This window comes from Dipodomys spectabilis, unplaced genomic scaffold (assembly GCF_019054845.1).
Source record: "Dipodomys spectabilis isolate Male_0828 unplaced genomic scaffold, ASM1905484v1 ptg000668l, whole genome shotgun sequence".
In the NCBI taxonomy this organism is placed as follows: domain Eukaryota; kingdom Metazoa; phylum Chordata; class Mammalia; order Rodentia; family Heteromyidae; genus Dipodomys; species Dipodomys spectabilis.
Genome location: NW_024871345.1, coordinates 150,283 through 163,696, shown reverse-complemented (window position 1 = coordinate 163,696; position 13,414 = coordinate 150,283). Strand labels below are relative to the sequence as shown.

The window sequence follows — 13,414 nt, the reverse complement described above, 5'->3', positions numbered from 1 at the left end:
CGCACCTCCCAAAGACCTGTGCCCAGGGGGTACAGAAGCCCCAAGGGAACACAGCCCACCCCAGGGGTCACGCAGACAAGGAACTGCCCGCAACCTGCAGGGCCAGACCAGAAGCCAAGACCTGGGAGGAGCTGCTGCCTGCCCCGCAACACTGGACAGAACCTCATCTTCCACCACTGCTTCTCTTCAAAGGGAAAACCACCGTGTCCCCAGCACTGGGGAGTCATGACACATCCAACACTCACCAGCACAAATGCACAGCGTCCTGCAGATGGCGTTCGGGCCCCCGCCTTGCCGCAGCCCAGCGACCTCGCTGCATTCTCCCGCACAGTGCACCAAGGCTCAAGTCGGGCTCAGAGCAAGAGCTCCACTCCTGAACCAGTGCTGACTCCCAGCACCAGCACCATGGCTCTAAGCACAGACCTGGCCACTTCTCATCACCCAGGGTTTTATTAAAAACAACCTAAAGCCAGGCACTGGTGGCTCACACCTGTCATCCTAGCTACTCAGGAAGCTGAGATCTGAGGATCATGGTTTGAAACTATCCCAGGCAGAAAAGACCCATGAGACTCTTTTCTCCAATTAACCACTCAAAACCTGGAAGTGGAGCTGTGGTTCAAAGTGGTAGAGAGCTAGCCTTGAGCCAAAAAATTCAAGGACAGTGCCCAGGTCGTAAGTAAAATAACGGTACCCCTCATTCCCCACTGAACTGTCTCATATAAACTGTAGCAGATTCAAGAATTAACTTACCCTGATAACTTCACACACACACATTCCCCGCCAAGCTGACCAGCTGCCCCAAGATAAGGTATAGGAGGTATAAGCACAGAATGGCTCAAATTTTAAACAACTAAAATAGACTTGTACTTTTTTTTTTTTTTTTGCAGTTGTGGGCTTGAACTCTGGGCTTGGGCACGCTCTGCTCTTCAGCTCAAGGTTAGTGCTCTACCACCTGAGCCACAGCACCATTTCTGGTTTTCTAGTGGTTAATTGGAGATGAGTCTCACAGACTTTCCTGCCCAGGCTGGCTTTGAACCGTGATCCTCAGATCTCAGCCTCCTAAGTAGCTAAGATTATAGGTGTGAGCCACTAGACATGTACTTATTCAGAAACATTTTTAGTACATGATGGGAAAGGGTAAATCCAGGCTCTTCTAGGCTTCACAGTACTTTACATTGTAATTGCTGATGAACGAGTGGAAAAGTAGATAAAAACCTGACACTGTAAGACTTTAATAATGTCTTTATTTACAAAGAAAAGAGCTGCCTAGAATTGAGAATTACCTGACCTGAAAGTCCACTCGGGACACACAGTCCACCTTGGAGCAGCACTGGGGCACTCGGCTTACTGGTCCAGGTCTGCTTCATCATCTCTGCTGCCTTCTGCAAGAAGGGAAGAGAAGGAAAGTAAGTCTAGAACAACAACCCCCAAAAGCTTTTTTGTTTTCTAGTAAGGTATTCCAGTTCCTTAAGGTACCATGAATGAGCTAAAGAAACTGAATTTCAGCAAGGAAAGGGTTTATCTCATGGCTGTGCTCATGGAAACTTGCTGACAAGTCTGTTAGAAAACAGAAGTTTTGGGGCTGGGAAGGTGGCTCAGTGCTAGAGTGCTTGCCCAAAAAAAAAAAACAAAGAAAACAGAAGTTTTTAAAATGTGACCATTGTAGTGACGATCCCTACCTGGGCGGTTAAAACCAGTAATATAAAAATCGGTTCTTGGGGGCTGGGAAGGTGGCTCAGTGGTAGAGTGCTTGCCTTGCATGCCTGAGGCCCTGGGTTCGATTCCTCAGCACCACATAAGCAAAAAGAAAAAAGCTGGAAGTGGCGCTGTGGCTCAAGTGGTAGAGGGCTAGCCTTGAGCTGAAGAGCTGAGGGACAGCGCCCAGGCCCAGAGTTCAGACCCCACGACCGGACCCCCCCAAAAAAAAAACAAAACAGAAGTTTTTAAAATGTGACCATTGTAGTGACGATCCCTACCTGACTCTGGGCGGTTAAAACCAGTAATATAAAAATCGGTTCTTAGCTTTACACAGACCAACTTAAAACTCTTGAGTCATTACACAGCCTTGTCACTTCATGTTAACAAAGAGAAAGAAGGGCTGGTGTGTGATGGAGTAAATGTCCTGAGTTCAAATTCCAGCACCCCACACACACAAAAAGGGAGGTGAGTATGTAAGACAATCACAGAGCCTTTGTGAGCACTAGCAAACGTACGTACGTGTGTGTGTGTGTGTGTGTGTGTGTGTGTGTGTGGTTATCTGAGCTTGAACTAAAAAGGACTAGAGCTCTCTGCTTTTCTGCTCCTGGCGGCACTTGACCACTTGGTCCACACCTGCAGCCCAGCTCTTTTTTGCTGCTTAATTAGCTGACTTCAAACCTTGCTCTTCAGATCTCAGGCCACTGACACCTGGCGGTCTCCACCTTTCTCATCTAAAAGTTCACCACACGTACTTTCTATAAGACGACGACGATGGAAAGTGTAAAAATGCTGTTGGTAGATAAGTAGGTCTTGAATTTATTTTGCCAACAAGACCTGTTCTATCTACCTTTTCCTTTAGGAGGCTAAAAGCAGAGTCGACTTGACTTCAAGGACTCTATTTCCTTAGTCTCCAGGAGAACACAACCAAGTCCAACACTGGTCTTTCTTTACCATGTCAAGATATTAAAGGTAACTGAGCTGTGAACTTCAAGAAAGCTAAGTCTTCACATTTGCTTCCTTTACTGCAACTATGGCTAATTAAGCCAAATGCAAGAGGAGACTTTCTATCTGGAAGGACCAGCTCATCTGGTCAGCACTGCCATTTGGAAAGATGACAGGGAGGGTTTGGGGCTGGCAGGCCCAGAGTTCAGGCCCATGACTGGACACCCCCCCCCCCAAAAAAAAAAAAACAACCTTCTTGTAGTTTGAACTCAGACCCTAATCTTGCTGTCTCCCCATTTTCAATCCTAAGCCTAAATATAGCTCTTTTTCTTTAAAAGGAATTGAGGGGTTGCGAGCTATCAAACTGCAATTTCCCACTTGCCCATTTTCTAAAGCAAGAACATAATTTTTGGAAACAGATTTGCTGGGTATGTACATTAGTTTTTTCATAAATCTTGTCTCTTCTGCCACCCAGAAAGATCCCAACTTTCCTACTTCCTTCCTCATCTCAAAGATCACTGAACTGAGAGGGACAAGGAGAAAACACGCAGCTCCCCCAGGAGTCAGGACAGCACTGAGTAATTGTGAGACAGCATCATTGTGTTTGTGTGTGTGCCACCTGCAGTTTATAAAGCAGGCCTGGTTCCTCAGCACACAAAACAGACCTGCCCTTCCCTGTCCACCTAATGGAGTACAGCTCAAAAATCACCTCTGAAGCCCGGCGTCAGTGGCTCAAGCCTGTAACTCTAGGTACTCGGGAGTCTGAATCTGAGAATGGTATTTGAAGCCAACCAGAAAAGCCTGGAAGACTCTTTTCTGCAGCTAATCATTAAAAAAAGTAAAGAAGCCATAAGTGGAGACATGGCTCAAGTGACTGCTAAGGCACTAGTCGTTAGTAGTAGTAGTAAAAGCTGACCAAGAAGGTCAAGCCGGGAATTCAGGCCTGGGCACTGGCACCAAAATCCAACAAAAACCCCACCTCCGGGCAGTGCCCTGGCGGCTCCTTCCCTCTGCTGCCCGGCTCGGTTCCACACACCCACCTCCTTCACCACCGTGAAGCGGCTGTCTGCCCCTGCTTCCCCCCCGGCCGTCGGCAGAAACCACCGTCCACATCGGAGGGAGCCGGGCTGGGGACAGCTGCCGGCTGCATCCGGGAGCCGGCCTGCAGAGAGCAGCGGGACCTGGCGTCTGCAAGTCGCAGCACAAGACGCTTCCTCGGGAAGCGGCGGCGGCGGCGGGGTGAGGGCGAGGCTCGGAGAGCGAGCGGGAGGGACGGGGGGGGGGGGAGGGGGGGGGCGTCTGCTCCCGGCGTGCCCCGAACCCCCTGCGCCGCCCCCGCCGCGCCCCGCCCCCCCCCCGCCGCGCCCCGCCCCCCCCTGCACCGCCCCCCGCCCCCCCCGCCGCGCCCCGCCCCCCCCCGCCGCGCCCCGCCCCCCCTGCGCCGCCCCCGCCCCCCCCCCGCCGCGCCCCGCCCCCCCTGCGCCGCCCCCGCCCCCCCCCCGCCGCGCCCCGCCCCCCCTGCGCCGCCCCCGCCCCCCCCGCCGCGCCCCCCGCCCCCCCCCTGCGCCGCCCCCGCCCCCCCCGCCGCGCCCCGCCCCCCCCGCGCCGCCCCCGCCCCCCCCCGCCGCCCCCGCCCCCCCTGCACCGCCCCCGCCGCGCCCCGACCCCCCTGCACCGCCCCCGCCGCGCCCCGACCCCCCCTGCGCCGCCCCCGCCCCCCCCCGCCGCGCCCCGACCCCCCCCTGCACCGCCCCCGCCCCCCCCCCCGCGCCCCGACCCCCCCTGCACCGCCCCCGCCGCGCCCCGACCCCCCTGCACCGCCCCCCGCCCCCCCCCCGCCCCCCCCCTGCGCCGCCCCCGCCCCCCCCCCGCCCCCCCCCTGCGCCGCCCCCGCCCCCCCCGCCGCGCCCCGCCCCCCCCTGCGCCGCCCCCGCCGCGCCCCGACCCCCCCTGCGCCGCCCCCGCCGCGCCCCGACCCCCCCTGCGCCGCCCCCGCCGCGCCCCGACCCCCCCTGCGCCGCCCCCGCCGCGCCCCGACCCCCCCCGCCGCGCCCCGACCCCCCCTGCGCCGCCCCCGCCGCGCCCCGACCCCCCCGCCGCGCCCCGACCCCCCCTGCGCCGCCCCCGCCCCCCCCCTGTACCGCCCCCGCCGCCGCCCCCGCCGCGCCCCCCCCCGCGCCCCCGCCGCCCGCCGCCCGCTCTCACCGCGGCGCGGCTCTCTGGTAATGAGGCCCCGCCCCCGCCCCGAGGCTCCGGGGCCCCGCGGCCTGCGCCGGCGCGGGCTGGCTCCGCGCGCGTCCTCCCCGCCGGCTCGGGCCCCTCCTCGCAGCCCATCCGCCACCCCCGCTCCCAGCCCGCAGGGACGCGCGGGGCCTGCGGCCCAGGGCCAAGCCACCGCCTCGCCCCGACCCCGGGTCCGGCCGCCGGACTCCGGCTGACCGGGAGGCAGAGGCCGGCGGCCGCGCCGGACCCCGCCGGGGCCGCAGCGCTCTCCTTCCGGCGGGAAAGGGCCACTTCCGGCTTCCGCGAGAGGCCGGAAGTCCCGCCCCCAGGCCACGGCGCGCGGGAACGCGGAGTCGGAAGGAGATCTCCGGAAGGAGTTCCCCTCACGGCGCCGCTTCCGGCGGCCGCCCGCCCCGCGTGCGAGGTCTCGCCCCGGGCCCCCGGCGCGAGCGCCCCGGTGCGGTGTGCGCCGGCGGGCCGTTTCTGGGGCCTCGGGGCCTCGGGGCACGCGGGCGCACCGGGGCGTCGAGCTCTGCGGCCCTGGGGGCCGGAAGTGCCGGGCGGGGGGGGCGGGGGGCGCCGGGGGGGGCGCCGGGGGCGGGGGGGCGCCGGGGGCGGGGGGGCGCCGGGGGGGGCGGGGGCGCCGGGGGCGCCGGGGAGGCCGGGGGGCGGGGGCGCCGGGGGGCGCCGGGGGGGGGCGGCGGGGGCGCCGGGGGGGGGCGGGGGGGCGCCCGGGGGGGCGGGGGCGCCCGGGGGGGCGGGGACGCCGGGGGGCGGGGGGGCGGGGGGGGCGGGGGCGCCGGGGGGGGGCGGGGGGGCGGGGGGGGGCGGGGGCGCCGGGGGGGGGCGGGGGCGCCGGGGGGGGCGGGGACGCCGGGGGGCGGGGGCGGGGGGGGGCGCCGGGGGGCGGGGGGGGCGGGGGGGGCGGGGGCGCCCCGGGGGGGGGGCGGCGGGCGCGCCCGGGGGGGGGGGCGGCGGGGGGGGCGGGGGCAGCGGGGCGCGCCGCGGGGGCGGGGGGCGCGGGGGGGGGGGCGGCGGGGGGGCGGGGGCAGCGGGCGCGCCCGGGGGGGGGGGCGGCGGGGGGGGCGGGGGCAGCGGGCGCGCCGCGGGGGCGGGGGCGCGGGGGGGGGGCGGCGGGGGGGGGCGGGGGCAGCGGGCGCGCCGCGGGGGCGGGGGCGCGGGGGGGGGGGCGGCGGGGGGGGCGGGGGCAGCGGGCGCGCCGCGGGGGCGGGGGGCGCGGGGGGGGGGGGTGGCGGGCCGGGCCCGCTCCCGCACACCCCGGGACGCCAGCCCGCCGTCCGCAGAGCACGCGTGCTTCGCAGGACGCGGTCGGTGCCGGCCCGAGCCTGCGGGGCTGGAACCCTCCCCGCGCCCCCGACGCCCTGCCGCGGGCCGTGCGGGAGGGGCAGCCGGGACCGGCGCACGCCACCGCACGTCTCACGCGCGCTTTGACCGTTGGTCGACGGCTGAGTAGACAGGATGAAGGGAACCGTCTGGAAAGCGCAGGGGCTGCGTCCGCGGTGCCGCGCGGTTGGTGCCCTTGCCGGTGACCGTCGTCGTCTGTGGAAAGGGCCTCGGGTTGACGTGACTCTGTGCTCTCTGGGACAGGACGGGAAGTCCTCCGGCCTCAGCCTTCTTAGCGCGGAGCCTGCGTGTGTCTGGTGGTTGAAGCCTTTGCGTTCTTTCTGCATCCACGCTTGTGATCCAGCTTGCATCACTTCGGCGGAGCCACCAGGCCTTGTCAGAGTTCACTCCAAACAACACCCTCCAGCCGGGCGTCGGCGCACGACTGTGATCCTGGCTACTCAGGAGGCGGAGATCTGAGGATCGCGGTTCAAAGCCAGCCCGGGCAGAAAACTGTGACTCTGATCTCCACTAAACCACTAGAAAACCAGAAGTGGCGCTGTGGCTCAAGTGGTAGAGCGCTCGCCTTGAGCTGAAGAGCTGAGGGACAGTGTCCAGGCCCAGAGTTCAAGCCCCATGACCGACAAACAAAAACAAGACCCTCCCATTGCGTCGGGGAGCCATGGCTCAAGCCCCTGGTCAAACAAGGCTCCAAGCCTTGGGTTTAATTCCCAAATGCAAGAAAACCCTCCCCTGAAGGCCCCTGGGTCATCTTCAAGCCCTTGGTTGTTTTTTTTGGTTGTTTTTTTTTTTTTGGGGGGGGGTGGTCCGTGGGTCTGGTCGTGGGGCTGAACTCTGGGCCTGGGCGCTGCCCCTCAGCTCTTCAACTCAAGGCGAGCGCTCTACCACTTGAGCCACAGCACCACTTCTGGCTTTTTCTGCTTATGTGATGCTGAGGAATTGAACCCAGGGCCTTATGCATGCAAGGCAAGTGCTCTACCACTGAGCCACCTTTACTGTTATTCTGACAACAACTGGTCACTATTCTTTTTTTCAATTTTTTTTTGGGCGGGGGTCCAGTTGTGGGCCTGAACTCTGGGCCTGGGCGCTGCCCCTCAGCTCTTCAGCTCAAGGCTAGTGCTCTAGCACTTGAGCCACAGCGCCACTTCCGGCTTTTTTTTTCTGGTTATGTGGTGCTGAGGAATCGAACCCAGAGCCTCATGTATGCAAGGCAAGCGCTCTACCACTGAGCCACCTTCCCAGCCCCAAGCCCCTCTTAATCTCTGACACCTGGCAGATGAACTGCTGCCTCTGTGCTGTATGTGCTTGCAGTGGAGGCATCGTAACACTCACCTCAATAGGTCTTTGTTCTCATTGTTAGGCCCGCTACCTCGATGGTCACAGACATCAAAATGTCTGGCACACAGTACACATTGTTGAGCAAAGGTTGACAGTCATTGTGAGCTTTTGCTCCCAGCCAAGATGGTGTAATAGAAAACAGATTTATTCTGCCTGGAATAACAATAAGAACGACATATACAAAATAAAAGATCGATATAGTGGACAGGACCCAGGAGGGATGGGAATTGAGGGGACCCCTGTGCACCCCGGTTTAGTGTCTTCAAAAGAGATTGGGAAGGCTGGGGCAGGTGGATCACAAATTGGAGGACAGTCAGAAGAATAGGGGAAGAGAGAATGAAGAAGGATGAGACAGTTACACATTAAAGGATTAAAGCAAGACTCCACAAGTTTGAGGTCGGGTTCGCACTATTCAGTATTGCCAGTTAATCCAAATAGCAGTTTTCTGGAGGTTTTTATTTTTTTTTGTTTTTGTTTTGGTCGGTCGTTGGACTTGAACTGTGGGCTTGGGCACTGTCCCTGAGCTCTTCAGCTCAAGGTTAGCACTCTACCACTTGAGCCACAGTGCCACTTCCGGTTTTCTAGTGGTTTATTGGATATAAGAGTCTCTTGGGCCGGGCGCTAGTGGCTCACACCTGTAATCCTAGCTACTCAGGAGACTGAGATCTGAGGATCGCAGTTCAAAGCCAGCCCGGGCAGGAGAGACCGTGAGACTCCTATCTCTAATAAACCACCAGAAAACCGGAAGTAGCGCTGTAGCTCAAGTGGTAGAGCGCTCGCCTTGAGCTGAAGAGCTGAGGGACAGCGCCCAGACCCAGAGTTCAAGCCCCACGACCGACCAAAAAAAAAGAGTCTCATGGATTTTCCTGCATGGGCTGGCTTTGAACTGCGATCCTCAGATCTCAGCCTCCTGAGGAGTAGCTAGGATGACAGGCATGAGCACTGCACCCAGCTTTTTATCGTTGTTTTGTTTGTACTGATCCTGGGGCTTGAACTTGGCCTGAGCACTATCTCTGAGCATTCTATCACTTGAGCCACAGCTCCACTTCTAGCTTCTTTGGTACTTAATGAAGTCTCACAGAAGCAGGCACTGGTGGCTCACACCTGTCATCCTAGCTTCTCAGGAAGCTGAGATCTGAGGATCAAGGTTGAAGGCCAGTCTGTCAGGAAAGGACTTTTGGAGACTCTTATCTCTAATTGACCACCAGAAGTACAGCTGTGGCTCAAAGTGGTAGAACAGTAAGTAGCCTTGGCCAAAAAAGCTCAGACAGCACCCAGGCCCTGCATTCAAGCTCCCCCCCCAAAAAAAAAAAAGTTCCACGGGCAGTGAATACTGCCCAGCCTGGCTTCAAACTTGAATCCTCAGATCTCAGCTTTGTGAGTAGCTAAGATTTCAATCATGAGCCACCAGCACTCAGGAGACATTTTAAAAGTCTAAAATTTGTGGATGTATCTTGCTAAATATCCATTATATGGTTTTTGAAAAAATAATCAGAAGCATGAGAAAAAAAACATAATTTCAACAATAGGAAAAAAATGGAGGGGCTGGGTTCAGTTCCTCAGCACCACATAAGCAAAAAGAAAAAAGCCGCAAGTGGCGCTGTGGCTCAAGTGGTAGAGCGCTAACCCTGAGATGAAGAGCTGAGGGACAGCACCCAGGCCCAGAGTTCAGGCCCCATGATCAGACCCAAAAAAAAAAAATGAATGGAAATAGATCAAACCACTCAAATGTTGAAAAAAAATCCAAGGCAGGTACTATGAACATGGGAGATTTCAGTGAAAAAGATAATCATAATAAGTGAATGAGAAATTTAGAAAATAATTTTTACATAGAAGAAAACAAAAATTCAAAGATGAACTTAATAGAAGACAAGATCTTAATAGAAGCTTCTTTAAAATCAAATAAATATTGAAATCTCTCTCTGAATAAAATGATAGACCAGTATTAAGGTAGAAACAGGAGGATCATTGTTCAAGGCCAGCCAAAGCAGTTACGGAGACTACATCGCAACAAATGAGCAGGCCATGGTGGTACACAGTCAAATCCCAGCTACAAAGAAGTCCATCGCTGGGCAAAAGTGGGAAAGCCTATTTGAAAAATAAAGCCAGTGGGGCTAGAGGCATGGTTTAAGTGGTTGAGCACCTGCCTAGCAAGGAAGAGTTCAAACTTCAATACTGCCAAAACCAAAACAAAATCTTGAGAGCAGCCCAAAAGAACACCGGACTGTGTAACACTTTGAGTATTCGTTGCCTTACTACCTGAAACTATGAGTAGAAGAAAATCTGAGAAGAGCCACAGAGTGAATGATTAAGATTCTCTTTCCATGATTGAGGACTGAGCTCCCACAAGCAAACACCTTGAGCCATCTGCCCAAAGCTTCCAATTCCCATCGATCGCCCGCCTCCCAGCTGCCAGTGGTAGGAATTATTAGAATGCTTCAATGCACTCAGATAAAGACCTTTTCAGAGAAAAGAAAGTTCCTTATCAGTTGCTTTGCACTACAAAAAATGCCTTGTCTAAAAGGAAGCGCATTATCAGAGAAACTGTTGCCCTTCCCAAAATTAAGCTTAGAAATGATGAAATAGCCAATTAAAGTGCTATAAAAGACTCTTTGTTTCCTCTTTACAGCAGGTGAGACCACTGAGGACACGAATTATAATCTTGCCTGTGGAGTGTGTGTATAGCAGGCAGGATGGGGGTGAACCCACGTTCTCCCAAGGCCTCTACCTTGGAAGTAAAGTAACACAGTATCTCCAAGCAGACTGAAAACCTGCTACATTGTAATCTCTAGAGAGCACTAAATATAAAACAAAGCAGCAGAGCTAAATACCAAACACCAGTACTGGTAAAAGACAAAACAAACTCATATTGGATGCAGTAAGCTAGTTCTGGAAAAAGGTCACCATATATAGATGATTCTGTGTACCATATGTATATTATAAGCATGCATGTGTATACATATACATGGTTTAGTTTATTTATTTTGGTCGGTCATGGGGCTTGAACTCTGGGCTTGGACGCTGTCCCTGTGCTTTTCAGCTCAAGGCAAGTGTTGTACCACTTGAGCCACAGTGCCATTTCCAGTTTTCTAGTGGTTTTTATTGGAGATAAGAGTCTCACGGACTTTCCTGCCTGGGCTGGCTTTGAACCACGATCCTCAGATCTCAGCCTCCTGAGTAGCTACGATTACAGGTGTGAGCCACTGGCGCCTGGCAGTTTATTTTTTGTGGGTCCTGGGGCCTGAACTCGGCCTGGACACTGCCCCTGAGCTCTTCAGCTCAAGGCTAGCACTCTACCACTTGAGCCACTTCTGGCTTTTTCTGCTTATGTGGTGCTGAGGAATCGAACACAAGGCCTCATGGGTGGGAGGAAAGCACTGTACCCGGTACCGTCCCAGCCCCATATACATGGTTTTAACTGTGGGCCTGGCTAAGGAGTAAAAGCAGGGGAGGAAAAGAATATTAGAGGGCAAGCAAAGAGCTGGGGATGTGGCTCAGTGGTAGAGCGCTTGCCTCACATGCATGAAGCCCTGGGTTTGATTCTTCAGTGCCACATACACAGGAAAAGCCACAAGTGACTCAAGTGGTAGAGTACTAGCTTTGAGCAAAAAGCAGCTCAGGGACAGCACCCAGGCCCTGAGTTCAAGCCCAGGACTGACAAAAATTAGTTAAAATAGAGAGCAAGCAATACTAAAACACACCTGTGAATAAAGAGAGCAAATGTTTCTAAGTCCACAGAGGAAAATCTGAGAGGATTAAAAGAAGTGGACCCTCTCAGAGCCACAGCTGGAAGTCCTAAGGCAAGCAAACCCGTAGTCACCAGCCCTGGGCAGTCTGAACAGTATCTTGGCCTCAGCGGAGACCTCAGCGTCCTGACGGCAGCTGTGTGGGGATGTCCACCGCCGACCCTGCAGGAGGCAGGCCTGGCCGCAGAGGCCACCCTTCACCTGCACACGGGCTGGCACAGCAGGGCTGGGCAGGCGGGAAAGTGTGCCGCGTACCTACCTGGACCAAGCCTCTCCACCTCTGGCTTCTCTCCTTCCCCCAGGGCTTCAGGAAGAAGGACTGGCTTGGGCGGTGGTGCGCAGAGCCCCCCCGGGCTTCCTGCTCGGCACCTTTATCTGCTGGGCGGCCAGCTTGTCCTCAGGGCTCTGGCCACCGATTGAGGTGTGGAGGGCTCGGGAAGGGCGCTGCTTCGGGGTAAGTGGCTGGGCTGGGGCTCAGAGCCTGCCATCACTGTGGGCAGGAAAGGGCCCCGAGGCCCCTCACCTCCTCCAGAGGAAGCCCTGATCTCTCTCTGGATGGAGGTCGCTGCCAGAGGACAGTCACCCCACACCTGGCCTCACGGGGAGTCTCCTTCCATCCAGAGCTAGACTGAGGGTGAGGGGTGGTTTGGGCGAGGCCAGGTCACGGCCGAGGGACAGGATCACTCTGGGCTGAGGTCTAGCAGTGCCCCAGCTCGGGGTACGGGCAGGGCCTTCCCAGCTGGGGGCCGGGGCTGGGCAGGCAGAGCTGGCCCTGGAGGGCCAGACCCCCTCCTTTGCCTTCCAGGCGGCGGTACCTGGCACAGGCCAGGGAAGACACAGCATTTAGTACTAGCCCGGGGGTAGGTGACCCCTGGCGGGGTCTGGGGATGGAGCACCTGCTGTGCTGGCCCCTCACAGGGCAGTCCCCAGGACACCGGAGCCCAGCCAGGCCTCGGCTCCAGTCCCGCTCCCTGTCTGCAGTGGGAGACCACGGCACGTCCTTCCTGGCATCAGGCCGAGGGCTGTCCCCCTCTCCCCGGCAGTCCCTGCCCACCGTCCACCTAGATCCCTCTCTGAATGGCATCTTGTCACCCAGGCCCTACTCAGAGTCTGCGAGGAGGCAGAGTGGCTGGTGGATCGCTGCTGTTTTGCTTTTCCTCCCCAGATGAGCTTCACAAGCCAGGTATCCGGAGCTGAAGCCCCTGCCCAGCACCGACGCTGCCCCTCCCGCAGGGCCTCACCAGGGCCTTCCAGGGACAGGACGGGAAGCCTGGCTAGCCCTGTTCTAGCGCCCCGGGTTCCAACAGGACGTGGCACACGGTTTTACCCGAGGCTGGGGGGGGGGGCATTTTGTAGTTTGCTCTGGGGCAGCTCTTCGTGTGGATCTGAGCCCCCCCACCCCGAGCACCAAGACGCCTGATAGCTGGGGCGCGGGCCCCACCTGCGCCTCCTTTCCCAGGCTCTGGGAGCCAGGCTCGGCCGCGCCAAGGCAGCACAATCCGGGGAAGCCTGGCTGAGCCACCTCTCCCAGGACGGCCGCGCTGTGCGGGCGGGCCCCGCCCTTATCTGAGAACCGGGAGCTGGGCGGTAGGCAGCCCCGGCAAGGCCGGCGGGTGGGGCCGCCCAACCTCACTCGGGGTTTCCTGTTTCTCCAGGTCTTCTGCTCCACACACGAGGTATCCCGACACCACAACCCAGGCACCCAGACCCAGGGTTCCTTCCAAGAGTGGCCGCCAGGCCCCGCAGCTGGGGGGGGGGACAAAGTAGGGAGGGGGTTGGGGAGGGAGGTCGGGGAGGGGGTCCCAGGGCTGGAGAGGGGGTCTGGGGTCTGGGGAGGGGTCCCCAGGGCTGGAGGGGGGTCTGGGGAGGGGTCCCCAGGGCTGGAAGAGGGGGTCTGGGGAGGGGTCCCCAGGGCTGGAAGAGGGGGTCTGGGGTCTGGGGAGGGGTCCCCAGGGCTGGAAGAGGGGTCTGGGGAGGGGGTCTGGGGTCTGGGGAGGGGTCCCCAGGGCTGGAGAGGGGGTCTGGGGAGGGGGTCTGGGGGCCAGGGCACCCCCGACCTCTGCACGGAGGCGGCAGCGGTGGGAGAGCGGGGTCCCCGTGCC

At 58.9% G+C, this 13,414-nt stretch overlaps 1 non-coding gene across 1 annotated transcript; it reads right to left on the bottom strand.

The window, feature by feature from the left end:
- Positions 1 to 2,485: 2,485 nt before the first annotated feature.
- Positions 2,486 to 2,612, bottom strand: LOC122101476. The gene has a single exon (XR_006146388.1).
- Between the last annotated feature and the right edge of the window lie 10,802 nt (positions 2,613 to 13,414).